The 23,034-nt window shown below is 35.2% G+C and overlaps 1 protein-coding gene and 1 non-coding gene across 4 annotated transcripts in view; both read right to left on the bottom strand.

Annotated features, from left to right (window-relative positions):
• ELF1 (E74 like ETS transcription factor 1) overlaps positions 1–22,954 on the bottom strand; it is a 110,163-nt gene extending 87,209 nt beyond the window's left edge. The window contains exon 1 of one of the 3 annotated variants that reach the window (XM_074299199.1): positions 22,768–22,954. The gene's annotated coding sequence lies outside the window, so the exon portion shown is untranslated. The remainder of the gene's footprint in view (positions 1–22,767) is intronic. The other 2 variants (XM_074299200.1, XM_074299201.1) reach the window with 2 other exon arrangements.
• TRNAE-UUC (transfer RNA glutamic acid (anticodon UUC)) lies at positions 22,665–22,736 on the bottom strand. Its single transcript has one exon. It is a non-coding gene; the product is annotated as a tRNA-Glu (tRNA).
• Positions 22,955–23,034: the final 80 nt, after the last annotated feature.

Here is a 23,034-nt window from a genome sequence, read left to right as displayed (position 1 = left end):
AGTAGCAAAGAATTGGAAAATGAGTTCATGCCTATTGATAGGGGAATGAATGGCTGAATGAGTTGTGGTATGTTAAATATAGTTCTTTAAAAAATGATGAACAAGCTAATTTTAGAAAGGCCTGAAAAGATTTACATGAATTAATGCGGAATGAAACAAACAGAACCAGAAATACATTGTACACAATAATAGCAAAAATGGCCTATGGTCAGCCTTGGTTCTTCTAAGTGATTCAGTGAACCAAAGCAATCCCAATAAACTTTGGACAGAAAATGTCATCTGCATCCAGAAAAAGAACTAAGGAGACTGAATGTAAATCAAAACATTCTATGTTCACTTTTTAAAAAATCTCTCTCATGGTTTTTCCCTTTTGCTCTGATTTTTCTCTCCCAACATGATTCATAATATTTATTGAAAATAAGTAAATTTACTAGGAAATAAACATATGCATATATAGTTAAACATTCACCTTTGCAAAAGCTTGTGTTTCAAATTTTTTTCTCCCTCACTTCCCTCAGGACCCCTTCCTTGAGACAGCAAATAATCTAATATATGCTTAAATATGTGCAATTCTTCTATACTTCTATACTGATATTCTTACATACTTCTATACTTCTACACAAAAAAATTTGGAACATAAGTTTTGCATGGGTAAATGTTAAATTATCTTTTACATGTATTTTGAAAATAAAATAAAAAGCCTTAATAATACTTCTATACTTCTACACAAAAAAGAAAAAAAATTTAGAAAGACAACAAAAAGAAAACAACAACAACAACAAAAAAAAAAGGTGAAAATGCTACGTTGTGATCCACACTTAGTTCCCGCAGTCCTTTCTCTGGATATGTATGGCTCATTTCATCACAAGACCATTGGAACTGATCTGAATCATATCATTATTGGAAATAATCACATTCATCAGAATTTTATCATCCTTTCTTATCTAATAGCAAAATGTTTTGATGATTACCACTAAATCACTGGAGAAATATAAATTGCTCATGGGGAGGCTGAGCCAATATAATTACAATAATAGTGCTATCCAAATTTGCTTATTCTGTACCATACCAATCAAACTACTAAAGAATTACTGTTCGTGATAAAAGTTAGAAAAAATGCATTTGAAGGAATTCAAGGTCAAAATTGTCAAGGGAATCAACAAGAAAAATCAGATCAAAAAGGGCGAAAGGAGGGAGAGAACGGACAAGAAAAAGATGAAAACACCATGCTCCAATCCACATTCAGCCTCCATAGTTCTCTGGATGGGGTAACATTTTCCACTCCAAGTCTATTAGAATTTTTTTTTCCCTTAAATCTTTAAAATAATTTGTCTGTAAATCTATTTGGTCTGATTTCTTTTTCTTTTTCCTTTGGGAATTCACTTCTAGCTGCTTATTCAACTTCCATTTTTGACATGGAGTCACAATTACTCTTTTTTTCTTGTTTTGTTCATCTGGGCAATTTATACTATTTAACCACATATATTATATAATTGAAATTACATAAATACCACGCAATAAATATTTACATTTCACTTAAACTTTCAGTTTTATTGGCACATAGTTAGACAAAAATGATAGCTCCCTCTTATTTTCTACTTTCCCTCCATCCTTTTTCCTATTTTCCTTCAGGGAGAAAGGCATTTTCTGTAGGAAGGAACTCTTTTTAGGAACTCTTCCTTTCTTTCAGCCAAGAAAGAGGTTCCTTTCACTCCCTCCCCATTTGTATTAACTTTTACTTAAATACCCTCTTTGCCTCTCTACCATTCTATCACCCTAGGCACAGTGAGTAATTAGAATCCCCCTCTGACTCCCGATACTAATAGTTCAGTGAGGACACATTATCATGTCCCCATGTAAGAATGTTAAACAGTGTAACTTTTGTCCCTAATAACTGCATGCTTGTTATGTATGTACCATTTTGTGCTTCTCTTTCTACATTTCAGAATTTCAGAAACTTAACTCTGGTCTTTTCATAAGAAATCCTCAGAAGTTCCCTATTTTGTTAAATTCATTTCATTTTCACCACCATTACCCACCCTGCTCTCATAATTTAATTTTGTTGGGTAATTCATTATTGTATAAAACTTAATAATTCAAGCTCTCTGCTCCTATATAGTTGTAGGTGCTACATCATGACCAATCTCTGAATATGGGTGCTTGTTCCATGAATTCTTTCTGATTTGCTTTGGCAGCATCTTCTCTTTGACTTGGGAGCTTAGGGCTTTGGTTATAATGTTCTTAAGAGTTTCAATTTTGGACTTTCAAGAGGTAACCAGTAGAAGTCTTTCCATTTCTATTCTGCCCTCTAGTTTTAGGAGATCTTGAAATATGATTTCTAAACTTTATTTTTTGGTCATGGCTTTTACATAGTCCAGCGATTCTTCATTTTTGTCTCCTTAATCTGTTTTTCACAGCAGTTATTTTTGCTAAGAGATACACCACATTTTCTTCTGTTTTCTTAGTCTTCTTATTTTAATATTTTTATGACAATGTTTTATGATGTCTCAAAAAAATTCAATAACTTCTATTTGGTCAATTTTAATTTTCTAAGAAATTATTTTCTTTGAGTAAGGTTTTGTATCTCTTGTTCCAAATTAATTTCCTTTCTTTGCTAACTCTTATCTTTTATTTTATTCTCTACCACCATATTTAGCTTTTAAAAATCATTTTTAGCTTTTTTTTTTTTTAGCCAACTTTTTGTCTTTATATTTTATGTTAGAGCTGGCTCTGTGTATTTCTGAAGGGAAGTTTGGCCTGACTTCCAGTTTCTTGCATCCTTTCTGTTGCTTTCACCATTGAAGGCTAGTGCTCCCAAAGAGATGTGTTCTGGGGCAAAGTCTGCTGAGTGTACTCCTAAACAAAGCTCTGGTCTGGTTGATCCAGATTTATCTCTATCAGCTTGTCCTAGATTTGAAAATTTCAGAAGACTAAAGAACTCCACCACTGAGCTTGTACTTTGCTCCTGGGATCAGAGCCACACAGAGGCCATTTGCTTCTGAATTTGTTCTTTGTTCCATACAAAGTGACAACCACTCCTTTCCAACACCCCTAGAGCAGGACCCCCTCCACAATGTGCCTCCCCTTTTTTTTTTGTGGGTCTCTCACACGAGATCATTCTCCATCTCCTTTGCACTGGGATGCCTGGGATGAACTCTACTGTTCCCTAAGTCTCACAGATTCTCCTTCTATCAAGGCAGAATTCAATTAGTGGTGTTTTCCTTGATCCTCTGTTACTGCTAGTACCTATTTTCCCAAAATACTTTTTTATCTATTATCTTTAAATATATTGTCTATACTTATTATATTTTATTATATTATATACAATATACTTATATATTGTCCATACTTTAAATTTGCTTTCTATATTTATTGTATTTAAATAATTTCATTCATGTATTCTATCATCAATGCTTCTCACAGTACCCGATACAAGATACTTAATAAACTACAGTTAACCTTCTTCCACATCATGTTATTCCCCATTGTGATTCTGATATATCATAGGTTGGCATAAGAAATTAAATAGGAATCTGGGGCTTTCAAGAAGCCACAGATAACATGGGAAGGCTAGCAAACACAGGTAAGTTTAGAAATTCAAGACATGCATAAAATATGTGCATAGGATTATCATATCAACCCATATTTACAAAAAGATACTATAAACATGCCATAAAAGAAAAAATTCAGACTTCTCTGATAGAAAGGGAAGGCCCAAAAATTTTACACAGATTTCCCAGGTCTCCATGGCAGTGTACCCCTAACACCTGTAATGTGAAAGGGATAACTATACTTCTCTCAAAGAGCTTATAAATAAAATATACACATGTAGGCATGTACACAAATATAATACAGGTGTGAAATTAAGGACAAAGAAGGCCAAGGAAAAATGTGTGTGGAAATATTTAGAGGAAGAAGTTACTTTTAGCTAAAATGAGGCCAAAGTTCAATAAAGACTTATGGTTCACCAGGTAGGATTTGAAAGGTGTAGGGAATTTTGAAAAAAGAAATGGGGAGTGTCCATTTCAGAATGGGAAACTGAATAAGCAAAAAAAAAAAAAATATATATATATATATATATATATATTATAACAACAATTCAGGCATAAGGAGATGGAGGCTTGCACCAAGAGAGGCAGTTTCAGAGGAGAAGGGGTTGAGATGTTCTGAAGGTAAAGTCACAAATTATTAATAATAATAATATTATTATTATTATGTGACTATGAAGGGCCACAAATTGAATATAGAGACTAAGAAATGGAGAACAATGCCTGAGTTAGGATTCTAGGATGATGGTACCCTAGGAGTTTTGGAAAGGAGGAAGGCTGGGAAGAAAGATTCTAGTTCAGTTTTGGACAAGGTGAGTTTAAGATGTTTTTGGGTAGAGCTACAAAACAGCAGGGATTAGGGCGGGATAAGCAGATTTGAGAATTACCAATCAAGAGATGATAACTGAATAATGGGAGCTGATAAAGTCACGAAGTGACATGGCAAAGAGAAAGACAAGAAAGACAAGAAAGCTCAGAAAGCTGTGACCTGGAAATTCAGCAAAGGAGAATGATTAATCAGACAGGGAGAAGGAAAACAGAAGAACCTGTCAAGGAGAAGAGGGTAAGCAAAAATGGTGAAGGCTACAAAAAGGTCCAGAAAAAATGAGAATTGAGAAAAAGACCATTCGATTTGGCCATTAAAGAGGTAAATCATAATTTTGGAGAGAAATTTTTATTTAAATGATGAACTAGACTGTAAAAGGGAAAATGAGAGCAGAAGGAAGTAAAGCAGGTGCTTATCACACAAGGTCTTCTCAGAGAATTTAGCTACAAATAGAAGGACAGAGATGCAAGAGCTATCAGGAAGGGACGGATCAAGGAGGGCTGGGGTTAGAGCAGTCATGGGCATCATCCGGAGACAAGCAAAGATTGAAGGTGAGTGAGGATGTGAAAATAGTAGAAGGGAAAATGTGCTGAGGATGGGATGGAATGAGAGGATTTGTGCAGGTAGAAGATTGGCCATCTCTCTTGAACTAACTGATGCTAAAGGAACAGAACCAAGAGAACACTGTGCACAGCAATAAGGTTATGTGATGATCAACTGGGATGAATATGGCTCTTTTCAACAATAAGGAGATTCAAGCCAATTCCAACAGACTTGTGATGGAGAGGAGTCATTTGCACTTACAAAGATCTATGGAGACTGAAAACGGTATTTTCACCTTTTTTTTGTTGTTGTTGTTGTAGTTGTTTGCTTGGGTTTTTTTCTCACTTTTTCTTCTCTTGATCTAATTTTTCTGGTACCAGATAATAAATGTGGAAATATGTTTAAAAGAATTGCACATGTCCAATCTATATTGGATTACTTGCTATCTAGGAGAGGGAGGGTGGGCGGGAGAAAAATCTGGAACAATAAGTTTTGTAAGGGTGAATGATAACTATTTTTGCATGTATTTTGAAAATAAAAAGCTTTTATTTAGGGGGGGGAAAGCCATCTCTTCATGTGAGATGAGAGAATCTGAATAAGAGACAAGGGGGAGTACCCTTTGCAGTTGGCCTACACTTTTTCATTAAAATATGAGACAGCATTCTCAGCTAAAAGGTAGCTTTTTCATCAAAAGGTTTACAATGCTGTGGCGAGTGGGAGGCATAAAAGGATGTCCTTACAGCAGTGAAGAGCCCATTTGAGGTTATGTAACAAATTTGTAGTGGATTCAGGCAGGACAGTAGAATAAAAAGGCAGTAGATAGTAGAACTCAAAAGAAGAGAACAATGGAGTGCTAGACTAGTTTCCCTAGGAGTCAAGATAAGGAGAAGAATATAGTCAAGCCATCAGTGATAGCCTAGGAAAGACTTGAAAAGTCAAAGGATTCCAAGAAAACAATAAGCACAGTAATTACCATAATGTAAATGGGAAAAAATGAAAATGAATGTTAGAAAATTATTATGTATACAAATATCCCCAAAGAAGACATAAGACTTCTCTGCAGAGGTTGGAAGCCACAGATATGAAAGATGGCATATATTTCTACATTTTGTGTTGATCAGTTTTGCTGATTTTTACTCTTCATTTTCCTTTCAAATATTTGTTAAATGGAATCATTTTTTAAGGGGAGGGGAAGGAGTGCAGGGAGAAATTCTGATGTCAAAAAATATATATTTTAAAATTTAATTTTTTAAACAATGTCATATCTTTGTTTTAAACATCTTCTAACAACAAAAACAAACAAAAAAGCAACTGAAGGTTTTTTATCAGGAAGGCATACAAAAGCAGCTAAAAATTCCAGACTGAGATTTAATTAAAATGAAGTCTGCAAACAGTTTTGGAAGAAATCTGAACAGAGATGCTAATTAAAGACATGACAACAGATGGGAAAAAGTCTATCTATATAAGGCAGAGGGGTCTTAACTATTTTTTATATCACAGGTCCTTTCTTGCCATCTAGTGAATCCTATAAACTCTTTCTCAGAATGAAATCCAATTTTGTGAGAACATCTTGTTCACAATACCCACCTTAAAGCCAATTCTCTTCCCTATTTTTGAGAAACAATGTGGTTGGGTAAATCCTAGAACAAAATCCTTCCTTCAAAGGAATCCTGTCCTTCAAAGAGTTTTTTTCCATTGCCTATAATTCAGAATAGCTCAGAGCTTAGAAATATATTATATATATACATATAATTTTTTTTTAACTTCACCATCACTCCAGATAAAGATATCTAAGTACTGAGGTCCCACAGTTTAAAATAGGATTAAAGATAAGCTAAACTTGGCTATTCTAGAAATCAGATGAATAAAACTACTCCAAGTTGCATAGTATAAGTGTCTAAAGAGAGCAAAATATATACTCTTATTTCCTCATCTGGACCAATTTATTACATCTATTTTAGGCCCAAAGGCACTGTCAATCAAGAAGCATTAAGTGCCTACTATCTGCTAGGCACTATAGCTAATATATTCAAATGAAAAACAAGTGCAAATAAAAATATACAACATATATTTGAATACAATAATGTTTCTAAGAAAACAAAGTAATTAAATACAAATTTGTTTTAAAGGGAAGACACTAGCAGTTAGGAAGAATCAGAAGAAGCTTCATTTTTAAAAAATAATGCATTTTGATCTGTATTTTAAAATAAAGGGTTTTTATGAAGTGGAAAGAGGGAGGGAATACATTCCAGGAACAAAAAAAAAGGCTAGCCAGCATAAAAACATCAAGACTGAAGGCGTAGTGTAGTACGATAAACAGAGAAGATCAGATTGGCTAGGCTGTAGAGGTCAGGAGAGGGAGTGATGAATGTCCAATGGAGGCTGGAAAGATCACTCAAGGACAGTTGGTGAATAGGCCAGCTAGATGGCTGCTGAGGATTACTTCTAAACTCAGAATTGAGGTGATGAAAATCACATTCGGAGAATTGCTTTTTAGATCCCGTTTGAGATCTTAACATAACAGTACCTAAAGATAGTTGGTGGTTTACAAATTGGATTTTTTTTCTTATTCCTGAAAGCCTACAGCTTTATCCAAATGCTGTATCACACTCTTTGTCTTTCGGCCTCTCATCCTACTTTTACTTAATGACATTATTAGCACCTGCACCAGAGATAATGAGAAATGAAGTAAAAGTTCAACCAGTAAATTTTGTAACCTAGTATTATCAGTGGCTCCAATAAACTACTAAATGGAATCACAGCATGAGAAGTGATGAAATCCAATCTTTCATTTTTACATAAATTTTGCTCAAGATCACAAAGCTAGAGTGTCAAAACCAAGAATAAGATCCAGGTCCTTCCTGCTCTTTGCATTGCCAGACAGGATAAAGTTAGTGGTTAGCTCAAAGATTAAATATATTTGTTCTGACATTTTATTTAACACATCAGACTGATAAAGAAAATTTCAAAATGAAAATAAGTTTGTAAGAGTTAGAGGAACATTGTAGAACCATTAAAAGGCTCAATTCTTCTGAAAAATAATTTGGAATTGTTAGAAAAACTTATTCCCCATTCTAACACTGAAAGGTCTCAACTACATAAAAATATTCAATGGAATTTTTAACGCATTATTACATTACATAATATGTACAACAGGTGTATATTTTATGGTAGCAAACAATGAAAGCAAATTAATGTCTATAAATTGGAAAATGGCTACACAAATTATAAATGAAATAGAATAATACTGTCTATTTTGCTTAAGTATTAGACATATTGTTTCTTTAAAAGTTAAAAATTTAGAAAATTTTAGGAAAATTTGCATCAAGGGAACAATTTATATAACACCACAGTAATGTAAAAGTAAATACAGTGAAAAGATACCAAACCTATGATAAATGCAATGATCAACCTCAACTTCAAAAGACAATGAAATATGACTAAGAAGTGATTGTGAGTTTGAATAATATGAAATTCATTTTAGTGAAACTTATAAAATAGAAGCAGGCTGCATTTAACATAAACCAAAATTTAATTAATTGTGCAAGACAGTAGAGGATTTTAACATACCAATGGTATCAGCTTACTCTTATCCATGTAAATGTGATGTGCTATTGCAAAGCATATTGCTAACAGCTATTAATTTCTACTAAAAGAGCCTTAACAAAATGAATAAAAGGAAGACTACTTCAAATGAGAACACTACCAGGAAAAAAAAATAATAATAAGGAGCTAGTCATTAAATGAAGACTAAAAGAAAAAGGCTCAGTTGCATCAGTTTTTGAGTAGTTTGCAAATAACTATATCAATGTAAAGTGTTAAAATAATGTAATTGTATGAACTAAAGACTGTAATCCAAACACTTTCTTAACAGAAGAGTCATTCAGACAAAAACTTCAAGTTTAATTAAGACATGAAAGAAAATGGAAATGAAGTAGACAGTGAATGAACTTTTACTGCAAGATTCGGATGATTACTTTAAAAATATTGTTCAATTGAATGTTAAAATTACTAGAAAGACACCAGTACAGCTGAGGACAACACTGCTAAATACTTTGATGTTTTGACAAAATGAATACAATGATCAATATTATATTTAAAGTGGATGGAACAAGTTTATTCTGGTAAAAGGATGCCTTCTGAAAAATTCCATTTATAGGAAAGAAAGTTTGGAGATAATGCAGATGGGAATTTAAAAGCAATACTTCTTCATCAGTCTTGAAATTCTCATGCTAAGAAGCATAGATGAAAATGGTTTCTTGGTATTTAACAAAGCTTGGATGACTAAACCTATCTTTGAAGACAGCTATTGTAGACAGTCCAGCTATTGAAAAATAACAAAATGGCATTTAAAGTATTACTGATTTTAGATAATGCCCTAGGTCATCTTGGTTCATTCAATAAAATATTTTGTTTAAAAAAAACCTGATGTTGATGTTCCTTTGTAACCATCTAATTAATTTAACTGAATTAAAATGGATAAGTCTCCTGCCCTGTGTCTAAATATGTGGTTTATCACCTGGTCCCAAAGCATGCATTTCCACCAGTTATCCTGAACCCAAACAGAAACTCTACTTTCATATTCTGTCTTCCCTGAAGTTTAAAAACCAAGTTTAACTACTTCCCACCCACCCCCCCAAAAAAATCTGCTTTTTTTTTATTTCCCCCTTTGTTTATCTGCAAAACATTAAATATCTTCTATGACCAAAGTACCTCTTCTATTATTCCTGGTGCCTGAATTAAAATAATCATGTGTGTTCTATAGGAGGTTAATTTTGATAAGTCTGTAAAGGATAGATGAGGGAGGGGAATGCCAAGTGGTAATAAGATCCCAAATTATGGCAGTAGCATTGTTAGTGAAAAACAATCAGAATATACATATGAGACATAATGTAAAAGTAGCCAAGTAAATGATCAATCCTGGGAAGAGAAGGATAATCAAGAGAGGAAATCTGAAGTTTCAAACAAAGGCACAGTAAATAGCACTGATACTATCACAGAAACTTATTAGTAAAAGAGGGACAGGTTATGGAATTCAAGGGAAAAAATTAAAGCTGGCTATAGAACATAATTACATATATATAGAACCAGGTGGAAGCAAATAAAATTATCCTAAGAATAAGTGTAATGAGACAGGAAAAAGGGCCTATGAATGAGATTAAAGAACAGTTAATGGGAAAAAACTAAGGCTTATGATCAGAAAAGGAAAATTCTAAAATTCTTAAAACTGTATATATTATTGGACCCACAAGAAAGAAATATTTGATGAAGCCAATATCTTGGGAGAAAGTAATTCTATTATCTAAAAATTTATGATAACCAGAGATGTCTAGTATAACAATACAGGAGTTGTCCCAAAAAAGAGATTCTAAAAGAATAAAGTACAAAAGGAGGCACAACCAAAATGAATCTCTTATCCACCTCCCCACAAAAGAATTTCAACTCCAAAACAATGTCCAAAAAGGCTTGTTTAAAAAAATTTAAAAGGCAGACAACAAAAATAGCTTTATCAAAAAATGACAATACAAGTTCAGAGCAAGAATAGGAAAAGTCAAAACTGGAGCCTGGATTGTGGTGGAAAAAAAATTTTTTTAAATAAATTTTTGGAGATGACAGAAGAAAGCAAAACTTCACAAAATATGTGGTACAACTGCAACTTTGCAGGACTTTTTGAATTCTATTACAGGGAGTAAAGTGAGGAAAAAACAGCAATTAAAAGGAGATGGACTCAATGCAGAATGAGACATTTTCTGGACATGAGCAATGCAGAAATTTGTTTTCTTGTTATAAAGATTGTTTTTTTTTTTTTCCTCTATCAGGGTGGGGGAAGAGAAAAGATTTTGGTTAATTAGGGGGAAAATATTGAGAGGCTTCAATTTTCCAAATTGCTATCTTAATCCTTTATATTGAGTTCATTTACCTTTGAAACACATAAAAAATAAAATAAAATAATAAAAAATAAAAGTAAACATCCCTTTAGTGAGGGGCTTTGTTTTCTTAGTTTGTGAATTTGAGAGGCAGGCTGGCTGAAGAAATAGGATGCTGCATTTAAATCAGGATGACCAGGTTTACAATCCATCCTCATATCCTGTCCGTGTGATCCTGGACAAGCTATGTTAGCTAGTAGTAGCAAGTGAATAATGAAGAGAGACTATTCATTAATGAACAGACCCCATCCAAACAGCTCTCTTTAATCAATTAGAATCATCATCAGTCCTTCCCATAATACATTTTTTTTAAAAGTGATAAGAATAGGATACAAGTAAATGCTCTTAAAATTCCTGATCAAAAAGAGTTCTGCCTTAAAGACATCTGATGATAAAATAATCAAATATTTTTTTATTAAGAACTCTATTCAAAAATTAAGTTTAAAAAATCAGGCATATTTAAATTTCTGCCCACATAAGTCTTGTGAGATATAAAAATCACTATTGTCAAGAGTTAAATCAAAATTAAAATTACTTTTCAGAACAAAATCTTGAACACAAATTCGACATAATAAAACTATGAAACTCAAAAACCAAAGTTAATCACCTAATGCTAATAGTTTATTCAGATTTCTATAGACATTAACTATGTGCCAATAAACTTTACCCCAAATGTTCCTAGACCTCATCTCATTTATCTGCCCTATCTCACACCTTTTCATCTGTATCTCCTCCCACCAGAAAAAAATTCAAAGAACAAGTTAAATAAAATTTTATTAAAGCAGTAATTGATTTGACATTTTTAAGAAATGTGTATTAATAAAAATTATTAATGAAAAAAGTTGCAAAATGATACTGATTAAAAATAGAAGTGACCAATGGAATAGGTTGGCAAATGAGACTCAGAAACAATATAATAGTAGCATAGTGTTCAATAAACCTAAGGACACCAATTATTAGGTTATATAAAGATGATATTTCTCAAAAACTATTAGGAATATTGAAAAATAATCTGGCAGAAATCAGATTTAGCTCTAACATCTTATACCAAATTTCACAATAAATTTCAAATATCCTATAATAATAAAGGGTCACAATAACATCAAATATTTTCCTATAGAATCATAAAGGAATACTAGCATAAAATTAGAAGGTTAAAAAAAAAAAGTGATATCTTTTATCAATATCACTAAGAGAAGATAATAGAATTTATCTTTTTAAAAAACTTTTAACCCAGAACTCACTCGGGAATTTTGCAAACTCCAAGAATCTGACACCTTTATTCTAAATCACTAATAATAAAAGAAATGTAAAGTGAAACTCATCAGACTAACAACAATTGCAAAAGAGGAAAATGGCAATTGTTGAAAAAGTACTCCTTTTGGAGCTATGAATCTAAAAAGCCATTATGGAAAACACTGTAGAATTCAACAAGATTATCAAGGATAGAAGAAAAGAATCTAAACAAATAAGAACACTGGCAGCAATTTTTGTTGTAAAAATTTGGGCATTGTAAATAAAATGGGGGCCCATCAATTCGGGGATAGAAGAACAAATTGTGTTAAATAAATGTAATGGAATTTTTTGGACTCATTAAGAAATATGAAGTGAAACAGAGAAGATCACTTTACAGAATGACCACAATGTGTGGGAAACAATTCTGAAAAACCACCAATCTCTGAATAAAGCAGTAATCAATTTTAACTCCAAAAGACTCAAGATGAAGCATCCCACATCTTAACAAGGAAGTGATGGACAGCAATACAAAATGAGATAACCTTCCTCATATGTGGCTATATATTTATTTTGCTTACATATTTGTTACAAAATGTGAGGATAAAAGTGGATTAGTGAGTAAGATATGAGGGGGAAAAAAAAAAGAATATCAGTACATTTTTAAATGCACCAGTTCAGAAGGAAAACTATGTAACTCAAGTTTTTTCTTTCTTTTTTTTTTTTTAAATATAATCTTCTTTTTCTTACTTTTTATCTTAAAATGACTCTGCAGATGATCATGTTCCAAATGTAAAAGGACAATGTTTTAAAAGCTGTTTTTGAACAGGAAAAATAATTTTTAAAGATACTCACAGAGTCACTATATCCTTTGTTTTCACTTCTTTTTCTTTGTCCCCAAGGAGGATTCAATCTGAATCTAGAGGGGGTTAGTAGAAAATTATGTAGAATTTATTGAGCAATAAATTCCACAGTGGCACATTTATATTTCCTTTAACAGTGACAATGATTGTTTTAAAATATAACTTAAATGTTTTTCCAAGCCTCTTAGTATTTTATACACTCCTTCCCTACTGATGTAGATCAAATTTTTGAATGACTCTCCCCGACACCAAGACTTAGTATAGATGGAAAAAAAAATTAACACTGTACTGCAGGCTCCATGGGTGGTGTACTTTCCAAGCTCTCTTAGCCTCTTCTCTGTAATCTCCCATCATATTCCCAGATGGCTTGAACCTTGGATCCAGGATCACTTGTGGGCTTGCCAATCAGCAAGCATATCAAGAACCCAAAGAATCACTTCCATACCTTGCTAATAAAGTATCTTTACAAATCTGAAGTATCTGGTAATCCAATTAATAGTTCATTTGTTCTGCTCTTCACTGGCTTCCATGTAGGGTTCTGAATGAAATTACAATGATTAAATCCTGAATACTACCTCAATATACCTGCTTCTCTGTAGCTTTACTAGTACCTGAGGAATAAATTTCAAAGACTAAATGTCTTATAAAAGTCTCTATGTCTCACTCTTGTCATTACAAAAAATTTAACAGCACGTTAGAACATTATAGATGCTATTATCCAATGGAGCACGTGTTAAACACTTTATTTTGCAAGGTTAATAACTAAATCATTTCCTCAGAGAACTAGGGTTTTTACCATTACTCTATAATTTTGACCCATAGCAAGTTTACCATTAATTTGTTCAAGTAGATTGCCCTTCTAAACAGAGATATATTGGTTCAAAGCAGAATCACAAGAGTATAAACACTGAATACAATTCTAAGAAAAAAAAAATGCCATAGGTCTATTAAGTACTTTAGACAATTTCAAAAAGGGATGCAGGACAACTTTTCATTGTTAAATTTGATTTTACTATTTTATACAGTACAGCTTTACCCTACTCTACCATCTTAAAATTCTAGTCCAATGTCTCATTGGCTATAACAGCCCACTGGAAGCTCTAATATAGCCCATTAAATTGAAAATGCTTTAATCCCAGAGCTCCAACATCCAGTCTACCTACATTCAACAGAGTTCTGTCATCAAGATGGCTGAAGGATAATGAATTTTTTTGGCCACAGTAATCCCGACAGAGCTTATCTATTATATCCTAGAGATCACAAACTGTATTTATTATCTACCCCATAGATAATTGAAACATTAAAGAAATACAGAATCATAGGGGGCTTCTCTTCTCTGAGTATATAAATGATTCCAATATAGGGGGCTCTGGGTTGAAGATTAACCTCTTATTTAATTCTTGGCTAAGTGATATTATAAATGTTGGGTCTAAAATATAATTTTACAAGAAATGTGTTGTTGCTTTCAAGTACCATACATAAAACAAAGATGGAATTCATAACATAAGTTAATTTTTAGATGTTTTTATGTAAACATTTAAATCATAATTTTGGCCACGAGGTGGCAGTGTCAACTATTTCAATCTGTATAAAATTTGCTCCAGTTTTACCATCAAAACATTAGGGTGAGTTGTACTGGCATGAAAAGAGCAACACAAAGTAAACCTAAACTGTAGCAGGGGAAAATGGCATCAAGGGGGACGGTCAGCTTTACAGGCATCTTACAGCAAAAGACTTGGGCCAACTTCAGCTGTACCCACTGCTCAAAGACTTCTTGCCTATCTACCAGCAGATGTGTGTGTGTCATGTGCACATGTGTGCTTGTATGCATATGTGCCTATGTGCACACACATGCACACATAGAGATATAGAAATACTTGCATACTAAATACAATTCATTACCCAAATGTTTACAATATCCTGAATTTTGCCTCAAACACAGAAATGCCAGGGATTAACCAGAGATACTTATTGGTAAAATTAAGGAAAAGGGAAACTTCTGCTTATATATATGTTATAAAATTTCTAACTAGGGTCTCCCAATGATTGTGACTGTTCTAACTTTAAGCAGCACAGGAGGGAATCATGTAAACCCAAGAAGTCCCCAGGCTTAAAATGAGCTAATTACACACACACACACACACACACACACACACACACACACACACACACACACACACACACACGAGCTATATAGTTATATATTAGTTGTAATGCACCACCATTTTCTTAGTCAGTCTTATAATGTACACAGCCATCTCTGAATACTTCCTCTTTTCATTGCCTAATCATTTACCAAGTTCAATTATGTTGCTCTCATTCTATGTCTATTACCTCCTTCATGAAGTATTGCTATCATTTGAGTTTCTCCATCTCAATGCCTCCACTTCTAATTCAATTCAGCATACTACCTACCAGAATAATCTTCCCCAAAATCTCACTTTGATCATATCACTATCTTAAATGAAAAAATTTCCCAAGCTCCTGCTTATTGAATGAATGACCCAATTTGTTAAGCACAGATCCAAAGTCTTCCAAAATGGGTTTCACCTATTTTTTCTAGACTTATTTCCCACCATTCTCCATTACAAACCTTTACTATACTATATCTTCCTGGATATATTGATAGAGGAGACAATATGAATATAATTATGTACAACAAAATTGAAAAGGAAAAAAAAATTTTTTTTAAAGGAAGGCACTAACATTAGGAGATCAGGAAAGACTTCTTTCATAAGGTAGCGAGGAGAGCAATATAAAGAGTTGGTGAATGTCCTACAAGATCCCACCTCTTGATCATCCTCTGTCCTTCGGAATGAGTGGAACCATGAACTGCAACAGTTCCATCTCTCTCATGCCTAACCTGGCTGCATTACAGTGGACTTTTCTCACCTTTCTATGGATATCCAGAAAACTCATTAAAAGCATCATCCTGCCCATCAGTTGGGGAATGCCTGAATAATTTACTGTTTAAGAAGTAAATGAATAATGAAGTATCATTGTTCTATAAGAAAGGATGATTAGCAGGATGATTTCAGAAAAGTCTAGAAAAACTTATAGGAACTGATGCTGAGTGAAGTAAGTGAGCAGAAACGGGAGAACATTGTACACAATAAGAGCAAGATTATCGTAAAGATCAACTGCTACAGACTTGGTTCTTTTCAGCAATGTGGTGATTTAAGGCAATTCCATTAGACTTGTGATAGAAAATGCCATCTACATCCAGAGACAGAACTATGGAGAGTGAGTGTGAATTGGAGAATAGAAAATAAAACCAAATAAACAAAAAGGTGAAACTACTTTCTCCTGTTATTTTTCCCCCTTTTGGTCATTTTTCTTGCACAACATGACAAATATGAAAATGTTTAAAAGGGGGAAATTTTTTACAACAGTTTTGTAAAAATAAATATTGAAAAGTATCTTTACATGCATTTGGAAAAATAAACTACTTGAAAAAAACATATCTTCTTGCAAGATCCCATCAAGCCTTGGCACTCCACCTAGAGTAGAAGGCTCACACACTGGAAGGTGGAGTTAAATACTCCAAAAACCTCTACTTAAGGAGAGAGCTCAAATCATAACATCTCACTTCTTACTTGACTACATTGTTTTGGGATTTCTGACTTTTCTATCATGCCCCCTTTTATGCTAGTTTTCCCTACTTTGCTGCGCAGTTCTCCCCATTAGACTGTAAACACATTGAGGCCAAGTATTTTCTCCTGATGACTGAGCCTATACTCTTTCCAGTATGCCACCTAGCTGCCCTGGCACATAGGAGATACTTAATAAATGTTTACTGATTCAAGGGTTCCACAAATAGCAAGAAAGCCACTCAGGTGAAGATAAATAAGGTATAGCATGACTAGGAAGTAAGGAAGGAGCCAGGTTATAAAAGAGTGAGTATCTTTGAACACCAGAGAATTTTATGTTTGTTTGGAATGACGATATTTAGTCTGCTTGCTCTTTATGATGATTAATTTGCTAGCTGAATAGAAGACAGACTATGGTGGGAGGAGACATGAAGCAGGGAGATCAGTAAAAAGGTTACTTCCATAGCCCAAGTAAGCACCATACTGGCAGTGACCCTAGGGTGGTGCTAGTGTAATGAATACATGAGAAACAATAGGTAACAATGACAGATGAAAAGAGGGTGGGGAAGGGAGGGAGGAATCCAGGTCCTATCAATTAGATGGAAAAGGTGACTGGCTATTGGTACCATAGATTGTAATAAGAAAAGGTCAAAAGGGAGGAGATTTGAGGAGAAAATAAGTTCAGTTTTGGTTTTTGTTTATTTTTTTAAAAGCTTTTAATTTTCAAAACAAATGCAAATTAAGTTTTCAACATTCACCCCTGCAAAACACTGTTTCAAATTTTTTCCCTCCCTTCTCCCCACCCCCTCCCTCAGAGGGTAAGCAATCCAATATATGTTAAACATGTGCAATCTTCTGTAGATATTTCCACAATTATGCTGAAGAAGAAAAATCAGATGAAAGAGGAAAAAAATGAGAAAAACAAAATGCAAGCAAACGATAACAAAAAGTGAAAATACTATGTTATGATCTACACTCAGTCCCAACAATCCTTTCTCTGGGTGCAAATGGCTCTCTCCATCACAGGTGTATTGGAATTGGCCTGAATCATCTCATTGTTAAAGAATTCCATCAGAATTGATTATCACATATGGTATGTACAATGGTCCTGCTCATTTCACTCAGCATCAGTTCATGTAAGTCTCTCCAGACCTCTCTGAAATCACCCTGCTGATCATTGCTTATAAAATAATAATATCCCATAATATTCAAATACCATAATTTATTCAGCCATTCTCCAACTGATGGGGGCAGCCACTCAGTTTCCAGTTTCTTGCCACTACAAAAAGGGCTGCCACAAACATTTCTGCACATGCACATTATTGAGTTCAATTTTGAGCATGTTGAGTGTTTAAGAAATACCAAGTTTGAAACATACAATAGGCAGTTAAATGCAAGACTGGAGATCAGAAGTTAGAGCTGGATAAACAGAGCTGAGAATCATCAACCTAGAGATGATTACTAAACCGTGGAAGCTGCTAAAATCTCTGCCCAAAGGTAGGGAGCAGTACCAAGGAGAAGAGAAGCAATATCCAGAACAGACCCCCGAAAAACAGCACCATTAATGGTTGTAACCCCAGTAAAGACACACACACCCCCCGCAGCCTCTAACCTTGCTGGACACAGAGTATCTGCCCTGATACTCTCATCTCTCCAGGTTTCTGAACTCTCTCATCTGACTGCTCCTTCTGTCTCCTTTGCTGGATTCTCCTCTAGATCACACCCTTAGAGTTCTGTCTTTGGGCTCCTGGTCTTCCTCTATCCTATTTCTGAGTAGCTAGGTGATGCAATGGATGAAGTCCTGGGATAAGGTAAAACCTGATTTCAAAACCTGAATTCAAAATTCAGCCTCAAACACTTATAACTGTATGACCTGGGCAAGTCAGCTAACCTAGTTTGCTGGACTGCAAATGGGGTCACCAAGAATTGGACCCAACTGAAAAACTACTTAACAATCATTTGAATATAGCTTGAGAATTCTGTCCTGGGCCCTCTTCTCCCTTTATACTACTTCATCAGAAGATCTCATCAGCTCCATGAATTTAACTCTTACCAAAAAAAAAAAAAAAAAAAGTGTTAAGGAGCCTGACTTTTTTTTCCTCAATAGTAATTTTTTTCCAATTATTTCCTTTCTCCCCAAGATAGCAAGCAATCTAATGTTATACTTTTACAATCAATGTAGTCATTTTTTCCCCCCTGAGGCTGGGGTTAAGTGACTTGCTCAGGGTCACACATCTAGGAAGTGTTAAGTGTCTGAGACCAGATTTGAACTCCAGTCCTCCTGAATTCAAGGCTGGTGCTCTATCCACTGCGCCACCTAGCTGCCCCTAGAGTCATTTTAAATATATTTCCATGTGAGTTAGGTTTGGGGAAAAAAAATCAGAAAAGGGAAAAATCCTAAGAAAATGCAAACAAAAAAATTGTATTCTTATTCGGTTTCCAAATATCTCTGTATACAGATAGCATTTTTCATCACAAGTCATTGGAATGGAAAAAATTCAATCTATCAAAGTTAATTACCATATAATCTTGTTACAGTGTTCTCCTGATTCTGTTCACTTGAAGCAATTCTTGTATATCTTTCCAGGCTTTTCTGAAATCAGCCTGTTAATCATTTCTTATACTACAATATTTAGTCATATCCTATAGCTTATTCAGCCATTCCCTAGCCGATGGGCATCCCTTCATTTTCCAACTCATTACTACTACAAAGAGCTGCTATAAACATTTTTGCACATGGGTTCTTTTCCCTCTAATATGATCTCTGAAATACAGACCCAGTAAATACCACTGGATCAAAAGGTATGTTTTATAGCTCTTTAGGCAAAGGGGAACCTGACATTTCAAAAAAGCAGTTATAACCTTTTCTATATGTGAATGATTTGAAATTATTTGCTTCATAAACTCAGGGATTTTTTTTGTTTGTTTTTTTTTTTTTTAATTCATTCTTAAAGTGGGAGAAACCTACATTGGAAGCTTCTCTAATGGCCTAGAAGATAACTTTCTATAGAAATTAAAAGAAAAAAGGAATGGTAGCCACTAGGCAGACCAAGACTACATGCCAAAAAGAGAAAGGCATGTTAGAAACCAGTCATCAGACAGGGTCAGAGACCCTAGTGAAGATCAAGCTCCAAACTTCTTATAGTTCAGTCACTACATTCTATTGGCAAACCAAGCCAGTAGAGCACATTGAAATGATGTTCACAGCTAATTCATGCTGCAAAAACTAGAATAGGAGCCACAACTGGACAAATAGATTCAACAAAGAAATGTGGGTCAAAAAAGCCAGGTTACACACTGCACTATTTATGATACCTAATTCTCTTTCATACGAGATAACTTTTAAAAATCAATACCTTATTTTAATTAATACTTTTTTCCTCCTTTTCAACTTTTTATATCAGCTTATGACTGCACTAACCCCTCTCCAAAACATTCCATGCACAACTGCCAAAATTATTATTTTTAAAGTACAGATATATAACCACATCACTAACTCAAACTCCATTGGTTCTATATTCACATTAGGATTAAATAGAAACCTTTCTAATATTTAAAGTCTTTCATATCCTGGCTCCCACATACCTTTTCCCAAGGTTTGTTTTTGTTTTGTTTTTTAATGCATTACTGTTTCCCTTCAAACTCCTCAGTTCATCCAAACTAGCTTTGCTAATCTTCACACACATTCCATTGGCTGGCCATCTTTGTGTCTTTGCACAGACTGTCCCTCCCCTCCGAGGCCTGGAATGCACTCCTTTCCACCTCCCACTCTCAAAAGCCTTCCTTTCCATCACAGTTAAACTAAAAACTACTTTTTAGAAGTCTTTTGCCTCCTCATCCATTAACTACTATCTCCCCACACAAATTGCAATGTATATCCTTATATGTGTAGTTCTATCTTTCCTATAGAATTTATAGGTTCCTGGGGAACAAGGACTGATTTATTTTTATCTTTGCATCATTAGTATCCATGTGCCTGATGCTTAGTAAATGTTTAATGATAGCCCAACAGCATAAATCAACAGAATTGATTACTTTTAATATTAATGAGAATTGCTGATTCCATTCATATCATCCATTTAGTATCACAATTTCATGGCCCTGGGTTATTCCATGCCCCCCAAATACACAATCATCTTCTAAAAGTATTTCTTTGGAAACTACATGTGCAAAGCATGAACAACTCCTTACAAAATTTATCAATACCAGCCAAGATCAAAGGCACATTCCCTGATAATAGTCAGTGGATTTCAAACCATCACTTCTGGTAATGGGAATTTTTGTATGATAAATTTGATGTTTATGTCCCTCTAGAACTATTTTTAACCTGTTTTATCATACTAAGGAGAGGTTTTCAAACTTAATGTTGCAAAATAAAAAGCTTTTTCAGCATCATTTTGTACTGATTATTACTGTTATGACAAAAAAAGAAAACATTTACTCTATAGAAAATTGCCTTCTTGATGGTATCTAAACAAGGCTAGTTTGCCTTCCTTAACTTTGAAAGCAGTCTAATAATTTGGGCAATAACATGTATGCAGGTGAAATGCATTATATTCATTTTTAAGTTCTTACAACACAGAGAAGATAATTTCCCCCAAAACAGACGTGTTTGTGGGAATCAAAATATTCCCGGAATACATTAGTCAGCTCACTTCAAAACTCTTTTTTAAGTATTGTTTTTACTTATGGAAAACTTTTTTAAAATTAGATGAATTAAACACTTCAGAATTCAAATGATTCGACCGGATTTCGTTCAAAAACTAAAAAACTGTCTTCTCAGCAGGGCAAATACAAACAATTCAGAAATGTTTAGAAACAGAAATGCTGACAAGCAAAACTCCAGCACTTCGTAATGACACTTACCACAAGAAAAGTCACTCTCTTCCTTCTGTCCCTTGAGACCTTAGACTAAACATGGGAGCTAATCCCATTTTCTAATTTCTGCCCGAATTTAAGATAACCCTTTTGTTTCATTTGCAGCTCACATGCTGACACAGCTGCCCCTTCTTTGTAATAAACACAGGGCCTCTATATTTAAAAATACAGTGAAACTTTGTTTTAACATCCCCTCCCCAGTCTTCTGCCAATTTTCTCCTTTCCAGTACACAGCCCCACCCCCACTCCATGTGTTTTTGGTGTGTGTTTTTTGAACATGTGATCCTCAAACTCTCAGGGCCCTTGGATGAGGTTAGAAACAAGCATCACACATCATGGTATTTTTCTTCTGTCTCTAACAGAACATTCCTAATTTTGATTAGCCTCTTCCCTCAAATCAAAAACAAGTTCAAGATGTATTTCTTGAAGTCAGGCACTACTCCCGGGCACTAAGTGGCAAGGTCAAGTTCAAGCAGTGAAGCAAAGTTACCACAGTCCGGGGTTTTTTATTTTGTCTTTTTGTCTGTTTCCATGGCCAAGCCAAAGCAGGACCCCAGGGCTAGTTAGGACGTGATAAACATCATCAGGCCCCATAGCAGCCAATCTGGAATTGACATGTAGATGAATTTACAGGAAAGCAACCCCGAGGGGACGTCCCAACTCCGGCCAAATGCAAACACCCTTTCTGGTCGGGGAAAAGTCCTGGGAAACTCCCGACTCGAAACCCCAGGGACACGACTCACTCCCACGGCCTCGAGGGACAGAAGAGAGCTCTTTTCATACTTTCTGTACGGTACTTTTTTTTTTTTTTTTTTAAGGAGGGAGACCAACTTTAGAAACTATCTTCCCGAAGAAGGCACCGCACGGGTCAGCTGAGAGGGGTGGGGATGAAAACACGCCTCGCGTCACTTGTGAAACACTTGGCCTGGGAGAAAGGGAGGAGAGAGAACTCCAAGCTCGGGTTAATAATCACCTCCCAAAGCGGTGGAAAACTACAGCTCAGAGGGCCGAAGGGAGGGGATATTCCCGGCAAATGAAACTGACCAAGTGAAACTGACTAACTACCCTCCCCCTAGTTCTGGTCCTGTGAAGCCCAAGGACCTAGCCCCACTATTCCCTGCGCGCACCTCTGGCTCCGAATGCTTCAGTGAACGCTGGATTTCTAAAACTAGAAAAAGAGCGAAGAAATGCTGGTTTGGGGCCCTAAAGGATTAAAAAAAAAAAATTCTGAGTAATTTAAAAAGAAAAAACTGAGATTCCCATACCGGGAGTCGAACCCGGGCCGCCTGGGTGAAAACCAGGAATCCTAACCGCTAGACCATATGGGAAGCTACACTCTGATGTGCTTCCGAGACCCACCTGACAAGCGCAGGCGCCGCCGTTACCCTCAGCCGCCGCTACCTTCACTTCCGCGCTGCTGCCAACGCCGCCGCCGAGCTGCTGCAGCGTCTGCCCCAAGCCCAGGCCGCCGCCCACGCGCTTTGGAGCGTGAGGACTAGGCGCTCGAGACCACGTGGAGGGTAGGGGGAGGAGTAAGAAGAGAAGGGGCGGGACCAGCCTTCCCCTCCTTCCCCACCCCCACCCCCTCCCGGGGGCGCCAGAACTGTGAAGAGGCGTCCCAGCCTC

The sequence above is a fragment of the Sminthopsis crassicaudata genome, chromosome 3, assembly GCF_048593235.1.
Source record: "Sminthopsis crassicaudata isolate SCR6 chromosome 3, ASM4859323v1, whole genome shotgun sequence".
In the NCBI taxonomy this organism is placed as follows: domain Eukaryota; kingdom Metazoa; phylum Chordata; class Mammalia; order Dasyuromorphia; family Dasyuridae; genus Sminthopsis; species Sminthopsis crassicaudata.
The sequence above is the reverse complement of the archived record's forward strand: the minus strand, read 5'-3'. Positions and strand labels throughout refer to the sequence as shown.